General features: G+C 38.7%; 1 protein-coding gene across 2 annotated transcripts in view; it reads right to left on the bottom strand.

The window, feature by feature from the left end:
* SEL1L2 (SEL1L2 adaptor subunit of SYVN1 ubiquitin ligase) overlaps positions 1–21,134 on the bottom strand; it is a gene marked incomplete at its 5' end in the record, with an annotated part of 127,638 nt that overhangs the window by 52,584 nt on the left and 53,920 nt on the right. The gene's annotated exons all lie outside the window — the stretch shown is intronic.

The raw sequence follows: 21,134 nt of genomic DNA, 5'->3' as shown, positions 1-21,134 counted from the left end.
ACATGAGGATGACAAGTCTGAGGGCAGTTCTGGCAACTTAGTGAGACCCTGTCTCAAAATAGAAAAAATAACAAGGACTGGACACATACATGGTAGATCGTCCGTAGGTTCAATTCCTGGTACCCCCCCCCCCCACACACACACACAAATGGGACCTGATGGAGATGCTAACTTTGGATCCCATGGAAAACAAATCACCTCTTCTCTAGTCTCCCTGTGGGAAGGGATGCCCCAAACTCAATCTCCCATCAGAATAGAGGCTACCTTCTAATCCTTCTTCTAAGGAGGGATATTTATTTTCCACAGGCCCCCAAGGTCTCCAGGTTCCAGATTTCCATCTGATTTTGCTAGATAGCTGGTTGCCCAAATATCCCACTTCTGACAAGTCTTTTTTTTCATAATTATACTCTAAGTATGTAGTGTAGCAAGTAGACTTCCCATAAGTCCAGTGATCCCTGGACCCAGAACACTTTTCTATGGGATGCTGGGAGCATTGGGAATCTATGATTTCTTTGCCAGATTTTCAATTTTAAGTTTTCCTAATCAAGTGTATTCCTTAATCATGCCACTGTCACTGGAATTCGGGAAGAATCCTCTTGTTCAATAAAATCTAGAAGTAAATCCTTAGAACAAAATGGACTCAATTGTTTGTTTCAGATATTAATGAGAGAGAAGAAAGCTAGGGACAACTTGTTTTATGTCATTCATTCATTTATTAATTTTATCAGTTATGTATTGAACACCTACAATGTGTTAGACACAATGCTAGATACTGTGAATAACAAGATCCAGACACTGTCTCAGTCTGTCAGTGAACATAGACTTGTTTACATAAAGTTACCATGCGAGGTGGTAGACACTACATAATAAGGCACTGTGGGAGCACAAAAAGATTCTTTGTTTGTAAAGAACAGAAACCTAATCCAATTGACTTAAGAAAAAGGAATTTATTGGGGAACTGTTAAATGTTTATAGAATCAATGGAGAGAGGCAGGATCCAAGGCATTTCTAGAGGGAAGAGGCAGATGCTGGTACTGGGATGGACTAGACTCAGTCCTTGTAGGATGTTCCCTCTCTGCCAGAGACTCCATGGAAAATGAGTCTGACAGACTTGGTTAAGGATAACAGGACTTCTCAAAACATTCCTGTAAAAATGAATAAATCGGGAGGACCCAATTCCTCCAAAGGAAATTTGGGTGGTGAGAAAGGCAAAAGAGATGAGAAACCCCAAATAGCAAAATTCCACTGTAGACACTGTCCCAAGGCTACATGAAACAAGACCTCTAGATGAAATGACATTTTATATAGCTCTTCAAAAGTAAGTAGGAATTTGTCAAGCCTAGAAAGTGAAATTGACTTCAAAGGAACCATGGGTATAAAAGGATGGGGGCAATGTGCCTTAAATGAAGAGTAAAGATTGAAAGACATGGTTGGTTATGTTGTCCAGGCTGGCTGTAAAAGTGATAGTGAGAAGAATAAATTAAGGCATGGAGAAAGAGAGAGAGGAGGAGGGAGGACTAGTGGTCATTATGAAAGTGAAGGTCAGTCTGGTATGAGAGAAGGAGGAAACAGAGTGGCAAGAAGTTGTTTCTGATCAGAGACATTTATTTTAGAGTTTAGAGTCTGAAATCACATTGGTTAGCTCTGCATGTAGCCAAGAAGAAATGGGAGACAAAGATGACTGGAATTGAGAAGATCTAGGAATTAAGGCAAGGTCTTCAACAGGCTGCTTAACCCCCAATGTGGCTGGCAGTGACCAGTTGCCACTCAGTAACTGATGTGGGGGTTATAATAGCCTAACTCCGGTGCTATGGGATGAAGCATTTCTCCAGTATAATCTACTCTTCAAAGGTCTAACTTCCCTGAAACCCTAGCTTTGGTCCCCTCTTTTCTTTGTTCTATTCTGTGTTCCTCACTCCCTTTTTATGTTTCTCTACAGAATCTAAAAGTTTAACACTGAAAGAAAGTAAAAATAAATAAATAGCCTCTAACTCTGCTAGAAAAATAAAATGAAGAAAAACAAATGAATTATTTTGAATTTCAAGTTATATTTACATCATGAACTTGATAAAGGATCATTAGCAACTAAAGGAACTAACAAATGAGCTAAAGGATGAATATCTGAGTCTGACTAAAAATCAAGAGCATTTACAAAATGAAACAAAGAGATTAAAATAGGAAATTCTTACCCCCCCCCGCCCCCAGCTCCCAGCAAGCAAGTCTTGTCTACACAGACTACTGTAGCCTTCTCACCTAATTTCAATTTTATTTAATTAAACAAACAAACAAAAAGCACTTCAGTTTCTGATTTTCAGAATACTGCATTAGAAGAGCTCTTCACATTTGCCCTTATGTATGCCTGCAAGCTATAATACTGGATAAGGAGGCAGAATAATGATCCATTACTAAAAATAACATTCCATCCAAGAAAGAATGACTCAGCAAAGGATAGTCAGATAGAGATGCAATCAACTCAAATACACTTGAATAAGAGCCCAAATATTTACAATAACAACGTTTATTCACACTGTCTCCAGATCATTGTTGTCAAACATAAAGACCTCCAGTGATATTGCTGGGAAATGGTAGACTACTTGTATTATAAATAGAAAAAAAAATTCCTTTTCAAATACCTACTAAGAAAAACTTGAAATAACAGGGATTGGGACTTACAAAGATTTAACTGTTATAAATCTCTTAACTCAGCAAAAGAAAATATGTTTTATATAACAAATGAAGAATCAAACATAATATGACATCATATATAATATAAGTTAATACTTGCAAAATACTTAGGTACCAGTAGTTGGCATACAGTAGATGGTGATTTGAATCTAGGTAGTCTGTACATGTACTATTTCTACTTAAAAAAAAAAAAGCTTTGGTAGACATTAGGCTTCATTTTTAGATATTTGTAACAGGAGTTTCTGTTGGATTAAGCCTACTATTTTGCTATAATGGAAGATGTTTAGTAGTTTTCTTTCAAAATCAATTCATTTACATGTAACTGTCTGTTGATTTGAAGAAAAACGTTCACTAAATAATAGGAAAGGAATAAGGTGAGCAAGTTGGATCCCTGATGAGCAGACTTTGAGAGTCTAGGCCTTTAATAAGTGCTCTTGGGAGACTTGAATCTAGTTACTCTTTCTCAGAATTGGGTCTACCTTGCACCTTGGTGCAGGCAAGTGAGAAGCCCTGACATGGAGAAATTTGAAATTAACACTCTCTGGAGAGCTTGATCTGTAACACTGAGGTCCAGCCCCTTCAACCCCCAAATCCTATCCCCCTATCCCTCACCTCATTCTCCCGTACCATAAAAAATCTTGATAGTTTCCCCCTTTTGTTTTCCCTCCCTGACCCTTCCCCCGCCACAGAGGATTGACACCTTCCAGAAACACTCTTACTATTCATGCTGTATCCCCCTAAGCCTGGCTGATGTCTTTGGGGCTGACCCCTCAAGCTCAAGAGGGTGCTCCAAGAGGGAAGCTGCTCATCCTTAGCTCCCAATTTCTACCACCACCTCCCACTGAAGTGTCTTAGGGAACCACATCTGGGAAGAAGTTGGCTAAGAAGAGGGAGAAACTGATGAGGGTTCAGCAAAACACTGGCTGACCCTCCGAGTGTTCTGGAGCTAAAATGGCCCTGCAACAGTGTCTCAGGTAGGGTGAGATGATCAGGCCTTTGCAGCCTGCATTGATCAGCCCTTGGAAGGGGCAGCTTTAGGGAGGAGTAATCTTGGGTGTGCAATTCTCTGCATCTGGATACAGTCCCTTTGCCAACTGGTGACTGAAGGGTCTCTGCAGACTGCACGCCCAACATTTGGGCAGGGAGTCCCTTATTGAAGAAGGGTCTGCACAGCACTTGACAGTGTCTGCTGTGAATATTAAAAAAGAAAAAAAATCAATACAGTGGAATGCAAATGATGAACAGCCTAGTCCATCATAGATCTTTTAATAGTGGTCCACTTCTTTTGAATATAGCCCTCACTGCTTAACTTTAAAAAGGTCATGTTTTTCTTTTCCATTTCTCCCTCTTCCCCTCCCTAAAAAAGTAACAAGATTACCTTTTCTCATTCTAGGCAGAGTTATCTGTCCTTGAGCACACACCCACCACAGAAAGGAGAGGTCACCAGAAGATCTAGGAAGTGACTGTCTCCCAAATTAACAAGTGAATTTCAACATACCATCAGGGTGCACTTGGGATCCCTCCATCAGGACCCTCCTGGAATGCAACCTTTGAAGAGCTTTAAAAGCCCTCTGTTCTTCCTGATGGTCAGAAATACAGCCTCTGGAACTGGAGTCCCCTGTGCTTCTCCTTTGCTAGCAAAGCAATAAACCTTCTTTTCCCTTTTTCTCACAACTGTGTCCTCCTTATTAAATTAGCATAGGGGACAAGACAAAGTTTTCAGTAACAATCTTAGAAGTGAGAAAAACGAATACTGAGACTGACTTAAAACAAGGATCCAAAACACCCACCTCAAACCAAGGACGCAATAGTGACTGGACATGATCACTAAAATCAATGATGATAAATTCCCAGGGATGCTGGAAAGGACCCAGTTAGAAAGGAATGGAAAATAAGTGTTCCAAAGCCCTGCAGGAATAGGTTCCATGGTTTCTACTGCATGATTGGTTATTGATTTGTCTTGCTAACAATTTATTAAGGATAATTACTTTTTAAGACTTAATTCTGACTCAAAAGAAATTAGTTGTTAAATTCACATTGTTAAAATACCCTGAAGGAAAAGGATGGGAAAGCATCATGTTCAACTATAAAACATCATTTAAGTGTACTCTAAAAATGTGAGGCTTTATTACTTTTATGTAGCAAGTATACTATAGTATATTACACAGAGAATGCTGAGCATGGAGTCAGAGGATCTATTTACACCCTATCTCCATACAGGAAGAATTCAACTCGATTTAATTCAGCAAATATCTAGTCATTCTAACTATATGACAGATATAGCACCAGAGACAGATCTTATTTTTATTTTATTTTATTTATTTATTTTTTTATTGTAAACAAATGGGATACATGTTGTTTCTGTTTGTACATGGAGTACAACAGCATACCATTTGCATATTCATACATTTACATAGAGTAATGATGTTTGATTCATTCCGTTATTTTTTTTCTTCCCCCCCACCCCTCCCACCTCTCTTTTCCCTCTATACAGTCCCTCCTTCCTCCATTCTTGCCCCCTCCCACCCCCCCATTACGTGTCATCATCCGCTTATCAGTGAGATCATTCGTCTTTTGGATTTTTTAGATTGGCTTATCTCACTTAGCATGATATTCTCAAATTACATCCATTTGCCTGCAAATGCCATAATTTTATTATTCTTATGGCTGAGTAATATTCCATTGTATATATATATACCACAGTTTCTTTATCCATTCATCAATTGAAAGGCATCTAGGTTGGTTCCATAGTCTGGCTATTGTGAATTGAGCAGCTATGAACATTGATGTGGCTGTATCTCTGTAGTATTCTGATTTTAAGTCCTTTGGGTATAGGCCGAGGAGTGGGATAGCTGGGTCAAATGGTAGGTCCATTCCAAGTTTTCTAAGGAATGTCCACACTGCTTTCCAGAGTGGCTGCACTAATTTGCAGCCCCACCAGCAATGTATGAGTGTACCATTTTCCCCACATCCTCTCCAACACCTGTTGTTGCTTGTATTCTTGATAATCGCCATTCTAATTGGGGTCAGATGAAATCTTAGGGTAGTTTTGATTTGCAATTCTCTTATTACTAAAGATGGTGAACATTTTTTCATATGTTTGTTGATTGCTTGTAGATCTTCTTCGGTGAAGTGTCTGTTCATTTCCTTAGCCCATTTGTTGATTGGGTTATTTGTACTCTTGGTGTAGAGTTTTTTGAGTTCTTTATATATTCTGGAAATTAGCACTCTATCTGAAGTATGAGTGGCAAAGATATTCTCCCACTCTGTAGGCTCTCTCTTCACATTGCTGATAGTTTCCTTTGCTGAGAGAAAGCTATTTAGTTTGAATCTATCCCAGTTATTGATTCTTGCTTTTATTTCTTGGGCTATGGGAGTCCTGTTAAGGAAGTCTGTTCCTAAGCCAACAAGGTGAAGATTTGGACCTACTTTTCTTCTATAAGATGCAGGGTCTCTGGTCTGATTTCAAGGTCCTTGATCCATTGTGAGTTGAGTTTTGTGCAGGGTGAGAGATAGGGGTTTAGTTTCATTCTGTTGCATATGGATTTCCAGTTTTCCCAGCACCATTTGTTGAAGAGACTATCTTTTCTCCATTGCATATTTTTGGCACCTTTGTCTAGTATTAGAAAATTGTATTTATTTGGGTTTGTGTCCATGTCCTCTATTCTGTACCATTGATCTACCTTTCTATTTTGGTGCCAATACCATGCCGTTTTTGTTACTATTGCTTTGTAGTATAGTTGAAGTTCTGGTATTGCGATACTCCCTGTTTCATTCTTCCTGCTAAGGATTGCTTTAGCTATTCTGGGTTTCTTATTCTTCCAGATGAATTTCATGACTGCTTGCTCTATTTCTGTAAGGTACATCATTGGGATTTTAATTGGAATTGCATTGAATCTGTATAGCACTTTTGGTAGTATGGCCATTTTGACAATATTAATTCTGCCTATCCAAGAACATGGGAGATCTTTCCATCTTCTAAGGTCTTCCTTAATTTCTTTCTTCAATGTTTTGTAGTTTTCATTGTAGAGATCTTTTACCTCTTTGGTTAGATGGATGCCCAAGTATTTTATTTTATTTTTTTTGAGGCTATTGCAAATGGAGTTGTTTTTCTCATTTCCCTTTCAGCTGTTTCGTTGCTTGCATATAAAAATGCTTTCGATTTATGCGTGTTGATTTTCTAGCCTGCTATTTTGCTGAATTAATTGATGAGGTCTAGAAGTTCTCTGGAGGAGGTTTTTGGATCCTCTAAATATAGAATCATGTCATCTGCAAATAGTGACAGCTTAAGTTCCTCTTTTCCTATTTGTATCCCTTTAATTTCTTTAGTCTGCCTAATTGCTCTGGCTAGAGTTTTGAGGACAATGTTGAATAGAAGTGGTGAAAGAGGACATCCCTGTCTTGTTCCCGTTTTTAAAGGGAATGGTTTCAGTTTTTCTCCATTAAGAATGATATTGGCCATGGGCTTAGCATAAATAGCCTTTACAATGTTCAGGTATGTTCCAACTATCCCTATTTTTTCTAGTGTTTTGAGCATGAAAGAGTGTCGTATTTTGTTGAATGCTTTTTCTGGGTCAATGGAAATAACCATATGATTCTTATCCTTAAGTCTATTGACATGATGGATTACGTTTATTGATTTACGAATGTTGAACCATCCTTGATTTCCAGGGATGAACCCCACTTGATCGTGGTGCACAATTTTCTTAATATGTTTTTGGATATGGTTTGCCAATATTTTGTCAAGGATCTTTGCATCTATATTCATCAAGGATATTGGTCTAAAATTTTCTTTCCTTGATGTGTCTTTTCCTGGTTTGGGTATGAGGGTGATATTAGCTTCATAGAATGAGTTCAGTAGGGTACCCTCCTTTTCTATTTCCTGGAATACTTTGAGAAGTATTGGAATGAGTTCTTCTTTGAAGGTCTTGTAGAACTCAGCTGAGAATCCATCTGGTCCTGGGCTTTTCTTGGATGGTAGATTTTTAATGGCTTCTTCTATTTCATTACTTGATATTGATCTGTTTAAATCGTGTATGTCCTCCTGGTTCAGTTTGGGAGGAGCATATGTCTCTAGAAATTTGTCAATGTCTTCAGTACTTTCTATTTTGTTGGAATACAGATTTTTAAAGTAGCTTCTCATTATGTTCTGTATCTCAGTGGTGTCTGTCATGATATTTCCTTTTGCATTATGTATTTTAGTAATTTGAGTCTTCTCTCTCCTTCTCTTTGTTAGCGTGGCTAAGGGTTTGTCTATTTTGTTTACTTTCTCAAAGAACCAACTTTTTGTTTTGTCCATTTTTTGAATAGTTTCTTTTGTTTCAATTTCATTGATTTCAGCTCTGATTTAATTATTTCCTGTCTTCTACTACTTTTGCTGTTATTCTGTTCTTCCTTTTCTAGGGCTTTGAGCTGTAATGTTAGGTCATTTAGTTGTTGATTTTTCATTCTTTTCTGGAATGCGTCCATGCAATGAATTTTCCTCTTAGTACCGCTTTCATAGTGTCCCAGAGATTTTGATTTGTTGTATCATCATTCTCATTGACCTCTAAGAATTTTTTAATCTCCTCCCTGATGTTTTTTGTTATCCATGTTTCATTCAATAGCATATTATTTAGTCTCCAAGTGTTGGAATAATTTCCCTTTTTTATTTTGTCATTGATTTCTACTCTCAGTCCATTATGATCTGATAGAACACAAGGCAGTATCTCTATTTTTTTGCATTTCCTAAGGGCTGCTTTGTGGCATAACGTATGGTCTATTTTCAAGAAGGTTCCATGTGCTGCTGAGAAGAAAGTGTATCCACTCATTGATGGATGGAATATTCTATATATGTCTATTAAGTCTAGGTTATTGATTGTGTTATTGAGTTCTATGGTTTCTTTGGTTGGATTTTGTTTGGAAGATCTATGTAGTGGTGACAGCAGTGCATTAAAGTCACCCAGAATTATTGTGTTGTGGTCTATGTGATTCTTGAAATTGAGAAGGATTTGTTTGATGTACAGGGATGCACCATTGTTTGGGGCATAAATATTTACTATCGTTATGTCTTCCTGATTTATGGTTCCCTTAAGCAGTATGAAATGTCCTTCTTTATCCCTTCTGACTAACTTTGGCTTGACGTTCCCTTTATCTGATCCAAGGGTGGAAACCCCCGCTTTTTTACTGAGTCCATGTGCATGGTAGGTTTTTTCCCATCCTGTGGATGTCTTTTTCTATGAGATGAGTCTCTTGCAGGCAGCATATTGTTGGGTCTTTCTTTTTAATCCATTCTGCCAGTCTATGTCTTTTGATTGAGGATTTAGGCCATTAACGTTCAGGGTTATTATTGAGAAATGATTTGTATTCCCAGTCATTTGGCTTATTTTTGGTTTTTAAGTTGGCTTGGTTTCTCCTTTGAGTGGTTTTTCTCTAAAGTAGTTCCTCCCTTTGCTGATCTTTGTTTTTCATTTCCTCCTCATGGAATATTTTGTTGGGAACATTCTGTAGTGCAGGCTGTCTATTTGTAAATTCTTTTAACTTTTGTTTATCATGGAAGGATTTTATTTCATCTTCAAATCTGAAGGTTAGTTTTGCTGGGTATAGGATTCTTGGTTGGCAAGCATTTTCTTTCAGAGCTTGAAATATGTTGGTCCAGGCCCTTCTAGCTTTTAGAGTCTGGGTTGAGAAGTCGGCTGCTATCCGTATTGGTCTCCCCCTATATGTAATCTCATGTTTTTCGTTCGTGGCCTTCAAAATCCTATCTTTATTTTGAATGTTAGGCATTTTCATTATAATGTGTCTTGGTGTGGATCTGTTGTGATTCTGTGCATTTGGTGTTCTGTAAGCCTCTTGTATTTGATTTTCCATTTCATTCTTCAGGTTTGGGAAATCTTCTGATATTATTTCATTGAATAGATTGTTCATTCCTATGGTTTGTATCTCTGTGCCTTCCTCAATCCGAATAATTCTTAAATTTGGTCTTTTCATGATGTCCCATAGTTCTTGGAGATTCTGTTCATGATTTCTTACTATCTTCTCTGTTTGGGCAACTTTATTTTCAAGATTAAATATTTTGTCTTCATTGTCTGAGGTTCTGTCTTCCAAGTGGTCTAGTCTGTTGGTGATGCTTTCCATTGAGTTTTTTACTTGGTTTATTGTCTCCTTCATTTCAAGGATTTCCGTTTGGTTTTTTTTTGAGAATCTCTCTTTGTTGAAATGATCTTTTGCTTCCTGCAGGTGCTCTTTCAGCTTATTGGTATTATCATTCATTGCCTGCATTTGCTCTCTTATCTCATCCTTTGCTTCGCGAATCATCTTAATCATGTATAATCTGAAGTCCTTTTCTGACATTTCTTCTAACATACTGTCATTGGATTCTATTAGTATAGAATCTAGATTTGTTTGGATCATTTTCTTCCCTTGTTTTTTCATGTTGTTCATGTATCTTCCCCTCTAGCAGTGCAGATCTGGGGTATTGCAGATTTCTCCCTATAGGCTTATAGTGGCCCTATAGGTTTCCAAAACTCTTTCTGACAATGAGCTTCAAGCCTCCAGCAGGCATCTCCGGATGGGATTTGCCCCACCCAAAGATCGGAGCTACGGCTTCCAGGATTATCCAAGATGGCTGCTCTGGCTTCGAAATGTGTTGGCAAATGGGGAGCTGCATCTCAGGGGTCGACGTGGTCAGCTGGAGGTCCTGGAGACAGGATGCAGTTGGTCTGGCAGGGGTCCTGGAGGTCCCATGTGTTTGGTGTGGTTGTGGGATCCTGGAGGCTGGGTGCAATCAGTCCGTCTGGGGTCCCAGTTATAGGGCGCAGTCAGTTGGTCTGGGGATCCTGGCAGCAGGGAACAGTCAGTTGACATGAGAGCCCCAGAGGCAGGGTGTGATCGGTGGGGCTGAGGGATCCTGAAGATGGGGCTCAGTCAGTCCGGCCAGGGGTCCTACGGGGCCTGGCTGTTGTCTCAAAATCAGATCTTACTTTTAAGTAATGGAGGTACAAAAGTTATTTGTTAAATTTGAAAAATTCATGGTAAAGGAACAATTGGCAAAGGACTGAAAATTGGTAAATAATTCCTCTTTTCAAGATGTGGAAATATAACAGTGGTGCACTTTATGCTTTGAATATAGCCCTTGCTTCTCTGCCACTGCAACTAATCTTACCCTTCCCTAATCTCAGGGGGAAACAGGCAGAGTTTCCTGCCTGTTTCCTGCCATTCTAGGCAGAGTTATTTGTCTTTTACAAATACATGCACCATAGGAATGAACAAATCCAGACTTTGGGGATATTACCAGAAGATCTAAGAAATGACTATCTCCCAAATTAACAAGTGAATTATTACTCCAACAGAGAACACATGAAATGCAGCCTTTGAATCACCTCTTTAAAAGCCCCTGTTCGGGGGTGGGGGTTGGGGGAAGGAAAGAGTGGACTGAGACAGACATCATTACCCTAGGTACATGTATGATTACATGAATGGTGTGAATCTACATCATGTACAACCATAGAAGTAAAGAGTTGTACCCCATTTGTGTACAATGAATCAAAATGCAATCTGAAAAAATAAAAAAAAAATTTTTTTAAAGCCCCAGAATCACAACATTTGGGACAGGAGTCCCCTGTGTTTCTTCTTTGTTAGCAAAGCAGTAAACCTTTTTCCTTTTTCTCAAAACTGTGTCCTCATTATTGGTTTGGCATCGGGGATGAGGATCGAGATTTTGGCAACAAATTTGGTGACCCAGATGGGACCTGAGAGCTCCAGCTTTCTTGGGCAGGCCTAGCTCTCCAAGGAACCCCACTTCCATGCTGAGGACTCATGGTGCTGGTGAGCTTGTTGAGAATCAACTGCAAGAGACTTAGGAGATAGGTGAGTTTGCCTTGGGTTGAACCAGAGGAGTTGTTCCTCTGAGTAAAGGGAGGGACTAGGAAACCATCGCAGCAGCTACTGAAGCTCCTTTTGCTTCAGGGAACTCCCACCTTCTCTTCCAGAACATACAGGTTGCTCCATCATGGTCCACTTTGAGAAAAAGGAAAATGAACTCAGGAAATGCACGACAACTTTGGCCATTTGATAAGTTCCCCAGTGTGCATGCCAAGACCCTTGAGGACATCTGTGTCACCATCAGTGTAGGAGTCACAGTTAAGTAGGACTTGAGAATCTAGGAATATATATTCTCTTCTGATCTCTTCTAGGTTTTCATCTGTTTGTTGACCCTGGGCTTGAAAATTACCTGTGGTTGTCTGTTCTGTTTGTATCTGCTACTGTGCCTTTTAAGACATGACTAGTACTGCATTGATTGTATAGGTAGTCTCTTGGGAAAGATCATGGCTGATCAATTTAAAGGTTCTCATCTGTCAGCCATGGTTTTGGGGTTCCTCTGGTTGTCTCTCTCTGTTTCTTTTTTGTAATATCTTGCAATTGAAGTTGGTCTGTCAGAGGTAAAGTGAGTTAAAGAAATGGCCACCTCTAAGTTTGTCTAAGATAATGTTTTAGTGTAATGATCTGACTTTTAAATAGCTTTCTGGATGATAGTACAATCTTGCATTTGGAGTTGGTCTGCCAAAGGTAAAGGTAAAGGAAGTGGAAAAAGAAATTTTTTTTTCATGCAGGTCTGCTGTTTTCAAGGTTCTCCTCTGTCAGCCCTGGTTTTGGTGATCTTCTCTCTCTCTCTCTCTCTCTTTTTATTTATTTATTTATTTTTTGTTTTGTTCTTTTTTGTCTTTTACTGGCCCTTTAAGACATGGGCCATGCTGCATTGATCTTACTGGTAAGCACTTGAGCAGGTAGATCATGGCTGCATGGGCCACCTATAGGGATAAGCTTAAGAGAAAGAGTGTTTTCTGGACACGATCTGGTCTTTAAATTTTTTTTTTCTGGGTTATTATACAATCTTGATATTCAGGGGTGAAGTATGTGAAAGTGATTCTGTTATGTACAGGCATTTATGCAGTTGCATGATATGGGGTCTGAACAGTTAGGAACTAAATCAAAGGTGCAAAAAGGCACTGCCTCTGGTGTGCAAGGATAGCAGGACTCCAGAAAAAAAGAGTTTAAAAAGATTTAAATCTCTTAAGCCCAGTGCTGGCACTCTCAGCACTGTTTCTTAGCCTGGTCCCAGGCATCAACAGATCATCTCACCCTGGGTCAAGGATAGTAACCCTAAGCTAGGAAAAAAGAAAAAAAATCTCAGAAAAGTTCCCTGGGCTGTAGAAAAGTAGTTAAAGAGAACCTGATCTCTGCCCTGCCTTCCAGTTCCTTTTTCCCATGGGGGTGGTGGTGGAGGCTGCTGACCACAAAGAATGTGGTAGTAGGTTCCAGCACTGTTAGTTTATGACCTGGGGACAGGAATATTCTCCCCTTTTAAGATCTCACAGGCCACCCTACTTGACCAGGGGATATTCATCACTGGGGCAAAGCAATTGTTGCTATGACAGAATCCCATCAAACTAAATGCATGGGAATACTGGCAGGATAAACAACTGCACCCCGAAAAGAAAAAGAGAGAAACTAAGTCAACCCATATTTTGAAGGTAGCCTCTGCAAAGGGATCTTCAAGGAAACCTGAAGAAAAGAATGGAAAGGGCCACCTCCATTGCATATCAATATGCCTAGTACAAGAAAAAGGTCCAAAAGGAGATTCTGGGTACAACTGACAGTGGGGAACTCAATTAGGGTTGATGGCATTGTGCTAATGATAATGGAAACAGGTCAGACTCAAAAATGTCCTGTGCTCCAACCCCTTGAATGAAACCTGGGAGAAAAAAAGATTAAGCCACAGTTTTTGTAAATTCTGGATTGTCCAACCCTCCCCTGGGATGAAATTAGTTATGTAAATTAATGCACAGATAACATTCATAAGGACTATTTCAGAATATGAATTCAAGAAAGGGTTCAAAACTAGAAAAAATTTAAAAATTATAGTTATGGAATATATTTTAGTATGGAAAATTAAAAGGTAAAAGAAATATTTCTGGATGAGAAAGTATCTTGTCTGGTAAAATAATATTCTTGGGTTAAAGTCCAAGATGAAAAGGGCAAAAGTAAGGATGTAAAGAAGTTGTGTATTTTTAAGTAAGTTACAGATGGTTTGTGGAAGGTAACTCTCAAAAAGTTTGTGTTTGATTAAATTGGCTATAATTAGCACAGCAAAGTTATTTGAACTTTAATGTACTGCTATGAAACAAAGTTTGAAACACTGCTCTTATATCAAGATAATTTTCTTGTGTTTGTTAGGTTTTATTACTTGGGGAAACTAAGTCTTAAAGGAAATGGGGTTTGTATCTTGTTTTTTTTTTTTTTTTTTTTTTTTTTTTGGCGGGGGGGGCGTGCTGGGGATCGAACCCAGGGCCTTGTGCTTACAAGGCAAACACTCTACCTATTGAGCTATCTCCCCAGCCCCTTGTATCTGTTTTAAAGTCTTAAATGATTACTTTGTAACTGGTTAAACAAACAACTGTTATTTTAGTCATAACAATATTATTGACACCCAAAATATATGTGACTAGGTATATGTATGCATCTGAGAACTATCTGTCTAAGCCTTGTCTAAGTATTCTATAAAAGTTTATTAAGTGAAAGTTCATATAAGTTTACTGGCAAGATAACCAATAAGTGCTCTATATCATACATTGTATCTGACATAGAAGGGCCACACTGTCATTTGAAGACCAGTCTTATATCTGTTTGCTTTGACTTAATCAACTTCTAATCATTAACACTGATTCCTAAATGTATAAGAGATTTAGGGCTATCCTTTGATTTTTGTTAACCCATGCAGACCTGTGATTATTGTTACCAATCACTCTGGATTCCAAATTGTACTTTAAAATTTTAACTTAGCTAAATGTAAAGCTTAGGAGAGCACTTTGCCAAGTTGATGTTCTCCAAACTAAAATTATGTGTAGCAAAAGTCTCGGATTTGTATAAAAATAACAAATTTGGTTGGCATTTATTCATGTCATTTGATATTTTATAGCTGAATAAAGTAACCTGTTGTCAATAAGTTATATATACAATTTTGTGTTAGTCTTCATACTGGAATCAGAATTGAAATGCGTTTTTGGAAGATAATAAGAAGATCCTAATTTGTTTAAAGGTAACATTGTAAAACATAGAAGCATTCCGCCACTTTTTCCACAAAAAGAAAGTTAAAAGCTCTCTTACCCTTTCTTTGATTCATGTTTCAGATGTAATGTTGTATTGTGTCATTTCTGAAGAGCCTACCTTACCTGAGATAAGCATCTGCCTCCCACCTTACTCCATGTTATAATGGTTCTGAAATAGGCTAGACTTCAGCTTATTTGAAGTTGCATCTAAAAGATTGATTTTTGTTGTAAAGATTGCTGTGATCTCAAACACATAATATAATATTTAAGTAAAGTTTCAAGATTATAAAAGTCATTTTTCTTGGTTCATAGCTATTACACAAACTAAATTTGTTTTTGCTCAGTTAATTTCATTTTGTATTTTCTATGTAAACTTCATAACTTTTGCCTGTTAGTGTTTTACAGAGGTACTGCTTAAAAAACAACAACAACAAAAACCTGGGTTAATTTGAGATAATAAGCCATAACCTACAGGACAGATAGTATATAATGCTGACTTCCAGTACTAAAACCAACCCCAATTAAGTGAAAGGGGTATCTGTAAAATTATAGATACTGAAATTATAACCTGTTACTCCCTCTTTAAGACCAGTGAAACTGGCGTGTGGTGTGTTTAAAACCAAAAACTTGGAGACCAAAGACAAGGAAGCAAAAGGGCCAAAGAAAAAGCAGCCCTTGCCCTCTAAGGTCAGCCAGGATGTGGAGAACCATGGGACACCTCCATGGGTCCTGCAACTCTGGTGAGTCACCCAATCTGCTGATCAGTTAGGTCGAGAGGACCCTAGAGAATAGGAAGCCAACCAGTGCACATTCTGCAAAGAGGAGGGTCATTGGAGATGGAAATGTCCCTGATACTTCCAAGAGAAGTCACACTTGATCAACCAGACCCTGACCCATCTGGCAATGGCACCACTGGTAGAGGAAAGCCAATGAAGCCAGGAGGCTTCCACATGTCCCCAAAAGTGATCTCTGAGAAATTTCGGCTGGCTCTTAAGAGTAGATAGGAATAAGGTCAGTTTTAATCAACTTGGTCTTAAATACCTGGCAGGAGAGTGTCGTCTAAAAGCACAGTCCTACATGGACATTTAAAAGGAAAAACAATTTTTTTTAAATATAACTTAAGATGTACACTTGTATCATCCTTACCAAACGTTAGTAGAGCTAGACGTTATAAAGGAATAGTTCTTCTGTGAGAGTGCCTAATAATAAATATCACAAGTCACAAATTTGTCCTGGGTTAATTTGAGTCTGATTTCATAGACCTATAAATCTTCCACCTCTTACAGTGATGAACTTGATCTGTCTTTCACTGATAAGATTATGAGTTACTGACTTCATGGTTTTCAGAGACTGGATGAAATACTATTTGTTTCTGTTCTAATTATTTACAAAAAGTTATGCTTCATTATCTTGTTTATTTTTGTCTTAGCATGATCCCTGCCTTATGTATACTTTGTCCAGTCACCTGCCAAGTGCCACTGCAGACCTCTGGACTGCTCTGATGCTGAATGTCCTTAACTGTCCATGCCACACTTGATAGGGAACAAGGACTTTGGATTACTCCTCCCAACTTCGCCCCCTTTCAGTAGGAAGCAGTTTGGAGATGTTGTTAGCCATTTTTCCATAGAAATGGAATGTAGAAATTGACAGTGGGGAATCGTAACAGTGATCCACTTTATCCTCTGAATATAACCCCTGATGTTCTGCCACTGCAACTTATTTTTTAAATGGACAAGTTTCTTTCTCTTCCTTTCTCCCTGCTCCTCCCTAAACTCACCCTTTTCCTAACTTCAGGGGAAACAGGATTACCTTTCTTCCCCATCCTAGGCAGAGTTATTTATCCTGTAGTACACATGCACCATAGAAATGAAGTAATCCAGACTTTGGGGATGGTACCAGAAGATCTCAGAAATGACCGTCTCCCAAATTAACAAGTGAATTACGAATCCAACAGAGAACACATGGAATGCAGCCTTTGCTTTTGACTCACCTCTTTAAAAGCCCATGTTCCTGCTGATGGGCAGAATCACAGCCTTTGGGACAGGAGTCCCCTGTGTTTCTCCTTCACTAGCAAAGCAATAAACTTCTTTTTCCTTTTTCTCAAAACCACGTCCTTGTTATTAGATTGGTCTTGGGAACAAGGATGGAGCTTTTGGCAACAGAAATACATATCCTATATTCTACAAACTTCAGTTTAATGTTAACCTCTTTAATTTCTAGAACACACTATCTGTGGTTTATGAGTCTTCATTTAAGACAAGTGGTCACTAAGTATTCAGAAAGGTTTTTGAGAACAAATTAGATTAAATCTCATTTGTTTTTTTCTGAAGAACCATAGGCCTGGGAAATAGGATTTATATTGAACACCTATATCCCATATTTTAAATGATATCCTGCGTAAAAAATGTTAAAATGGGAACTGAATGAGAATAAAGTTCAATAAGATTTTTAGTCAGCTTGGTAGACATGTATAACACCCACATTCCTGTTTTATCTCACAGCTTGTGAAGTTTGAATTCTCTAGGGATGGTCATTTTTTCATGGTGTCCTTTACTTTTTAAACACCTAATTCCACAGGTATTATTCCTGGACTGTATTGTTGTCGAAAGCTCAGTCCTAATACCTGATGCTAATCCAATAAGGAGGGTATGGTTTTGAGAAAAGAGGGGAAAACAAGGTTTATTGCTTTGCTGGCAAAGGAGAAACACAGGGAACTCCTGTCCCAAAGACTGGGATTCTGCCTATCAGCAGGATCAGGGGACTTTTAAAAAGGTGATTCAAAGGTTGCTTTCCATGTGTTCTCTGTTGCAGTTGTCATTCACTTGTTAATTTGGGAGATAGTCATTTCTGAAATCTTCTGGTACCATCCCCAATGTCTGAACTACTTTGTTCCTATAGTGGGTATGTACTCAGGGACAGATAGCTGCCTAGGATGGGGAAGAAAGGTAAACCTGTTTCCCCACAGATTAGGGAGGGGTGAGATTAGGGAGGAGCAAGGAGAAAGGAAGAGAAAGAAACATGTCCATTAAAAAAAAAAAAATAAGTTGCAGTGGCAGAGCAGCAAGAGTTATATTCAGTGCACAAATTAGACCACTGTTACAATATCACACAGGTCCACAGTGAAACTCAACATCTCTTTGAATTGTTCTAAAAGAATATTCTTTCTTACAAAGCATTTATGAAGAATGCAGACTTAAGATTTCATAGAACAGAAAGAGAAGGTGATTTATTTCAGGAACAAAAACAGCTATGATGCTCATGGCATGGCTGATTTAAAAATATTAGTTGGGGCTCCCCAACTTTGGCACAGTTACCATCTTTCTGACCCCTTATATTCACTCTCTCCATATTTCTTGTCCCATTCTTTTCTTCTCACTTTTTCAAAAGCAAAATGAATAAATTCCTTTCTGTGGCTCTGCAGGGTGATTTTTTTCTATCTTTGAAGATTTAGCATCACCTGATGTGAGGCTTCTGTGTGGGAGGGAGGTGGGAGGTCAAGAGTGGGTGCTTGTCTCCTTCTGTCTACAAATGGTTATTAAGGCAACTTTCCAAACAAAGGCATGCATACTATACAATGCATTCTGATAAACAATTTTTTTCCAACTTCATCACATGTAGATTTCTATCTGGTTAATCAGTAGGTAAGTATAATTCAAGAGATGTATGGTGAATTATTATGGTCTCTTAGGCTCTAAATTTGGCCCCATCTTGCTAACTTCTCTAACAGAAACATAGTCAAAGATTAGAAGGCAATGCATTGATGGATGTAATAAAAAGTCCAAAGATTAGTACAGTGAAAGTTTTGTTCTTATTTTTGTGGTGTTAGGTATTGAACCCAAGGCCTTGAGTATACTAAGTACATGCTGTATCACTGAGCCACATTCCCCATCACTGTGAAATTTAATAGTCATAAACCTTGCATTTAAATTCAGAAACCTAAATGGGGACTGGAAGTATAGTTCAGTGGTAGAGCACTTGCCTAGCATGTATAAATACCTGGGTTTAATCCCCAAGATCACGGGGGTGGGGGGGATGGAAAGTATTAGATGAACACATAAAGATTAGGAAATATGTAGCTCGATGGTCAATTTTATTTGTCTCCTAGCCTTGTCTACAGTCCCCGGTTGTTCAATCAGACACTAATCTAGATGTTGCTATGGGAAGGTATTTTGTAAATCTGATTAAAATCTGTAATCAAAGGGAGATTATCCTGGAGAAACTGAGTTGGCCTGATTCAATCAGTTGCAAAACTTTAAAAATGGAACTGAGGATTTCATAGGGGGTGAGGGTGGGAATTGCACATGTAGACAATGTCTTTAGCTCATACCTGAGGGTCCCAGCCTGCTTTTCTTGACAACCCACTGAAAGAATGGACATTTTTTTAAGCTGTCTGTTTTATCTCAACTCCCTAAGATCTCCCTCCCAGTGATGGGAACAAAGCCCTTAAAGCTGTTCCAGGAAACAGCCCCAAACAGAGAGTAAAAGGGTAAATTGAGCAAGATAGTGCTCAGACTGTTAAGATACATAGGATATAAGATTACCAGAAACTGTTGACCAGAATCTACGCCCTGTTGTAAAACATTGTGAAACATGTTGTATGTTATCAGCAAACCCAGACCCCCTTTGGAATTTCCCGGCGGCTTTGTTCCCCTTTTCCCTCCCGTGTGCGACCCCTCCTGATGTGTGGTTTCTGCCTTTATAAACTTGTAAGATTTTCTGCTAGGGACTCGACTCCTCGACTCCTGCGTGAGTCACGAGTTGGGTCCCAGCGCGCTGGAATAAAAGCCTCCTGCGGTTGATTGGGGTTGCTGTCGATCCGTGGGACAGAGTTAGGGTCTTCTTTTTGGGGGTCTTACACCACCATGCAGTTTTTTGACTTGCGTGGCCATCCTGCATGATCATAGAAGCCAATCTCCTATAGTAAATCCATTAATATCTCTCTATTTCTCCCCTGGGACTGGTTGAACCCTGATTGATACACTGGCTTAGTACTCTTAAGTAAGAAAAGATTTCAGTAGACCCTGAATTAATTATACCTCATTGCTGTGAGTTGGTACCAGAAATAACTAACAGTATCTTACAATCAATATGCACAAGCCACAGTGCTCAGTGAGGTAGGCTCCACTCCGTTGTATTCTACTGTATTCCACATGGGCCAGTCTATATCAGGATTGCTATATCCAGCTCCATCAGCCATAATTTAACGCTGATCAAGATCACTGTTGGGAATTGATTTTAGTTCAATATAAGCTAAGAACTTTATAAGAAAGAAGTATTAAAAAATATCACAAGCTGCCTTGTATGAAATGATGAGATCACAGGTAAAATAGAACTGGTGTCATAATGCCAGGAGTACCTGATAAAGACATCAGACTAGATGACCTCTGGAGTTTCCTTTTTACTCTAAATGTCTGTAATTTTGTTTTTAAGAATTATTCTTCTCCTCAGTAATTTAGCAAGGTCCTAAGCAACTCACTGAGACCCTGTCTCTAAAACAATATATAAAAAAGAACTGGGAATGTAACTCAATGGTTAAGCACCCCTGGGTTCAATCCTAAATAACAACAACAAAGAATTATACCTCTGTTGTGTGCCAAAAGTCCTTTATCCTTTTAGTTTGTGATATCAAATCTATCCTATCTGGAAAGCTAGCGTGTTAGAAATCTTCCAATTGCCTTCATAGATCCACTCCATCCTGTTCTGTGCCTGTATGGACCACACCAATCGGCTCCCTTCCCTTCCCACTTTTGGATAGGTTTGGTCAAAAGGCACCAGGAGGTATGAAGGGTAGGCAGGGAGTGAGGGAGGGATGTTTATTCCCTGACTTCCCAAGGCAGTCTCTACAGCTTTGTCTTGTGACCCAAGGGCATGGTTCTGTCAGAGAGGCTTGTCCACATATTTTTGCTTTCTTTTTCAGCATTCCAGTAACCATTACTGTCCTGTGGTCCTTCAGGACCTATGTAGAGGTTGTAATACTATTTCTGTTACTAGCCCAGGGAAACTGTGGTTTCCCTACATCCTGTAAACAACTTTGGAAAAAAATCCCTTTATTATACTTTTCTCAAGTGACTCCATCTAAATTTAACAGTGGTCCCCTTTATGCCTTGAATATGACCCTTACTGCTCTGCCACTGCAACTTATTTTTTAAATGGTCATGTTTCTTTCTTTTAGAAAGATTTAGATTTAAAATAAATTTAATTAAAATTAAATTCTGCATAGACTCTATGGAGACATTGTTTATATTTTACATGCAGAGATATCTAACTAAGCAAGTGTGTTGTTACTAGAGCAAGTTTTAGATTGCTATCCTAGAAATAAAGAACACTATATTAATTTTCATTTTCCTTAAAGTATGAGGGTTT

The sequence above is a fragment of the Sciurus vulgaris genome (genome assembly GCF_902686455.1).
Source record: "Sciurus vulgaris genome assembly, chromosome: 2".
Lineage (NCBI taxonomy): Eukaryota > Metazoa > Chordata > Mammalia > Rodentia > Sciuridae > Sciurus > Sciurus vulgaris.
This window is presented reverse-complemented; position numbering and strand designations above follow the sequence as displayed.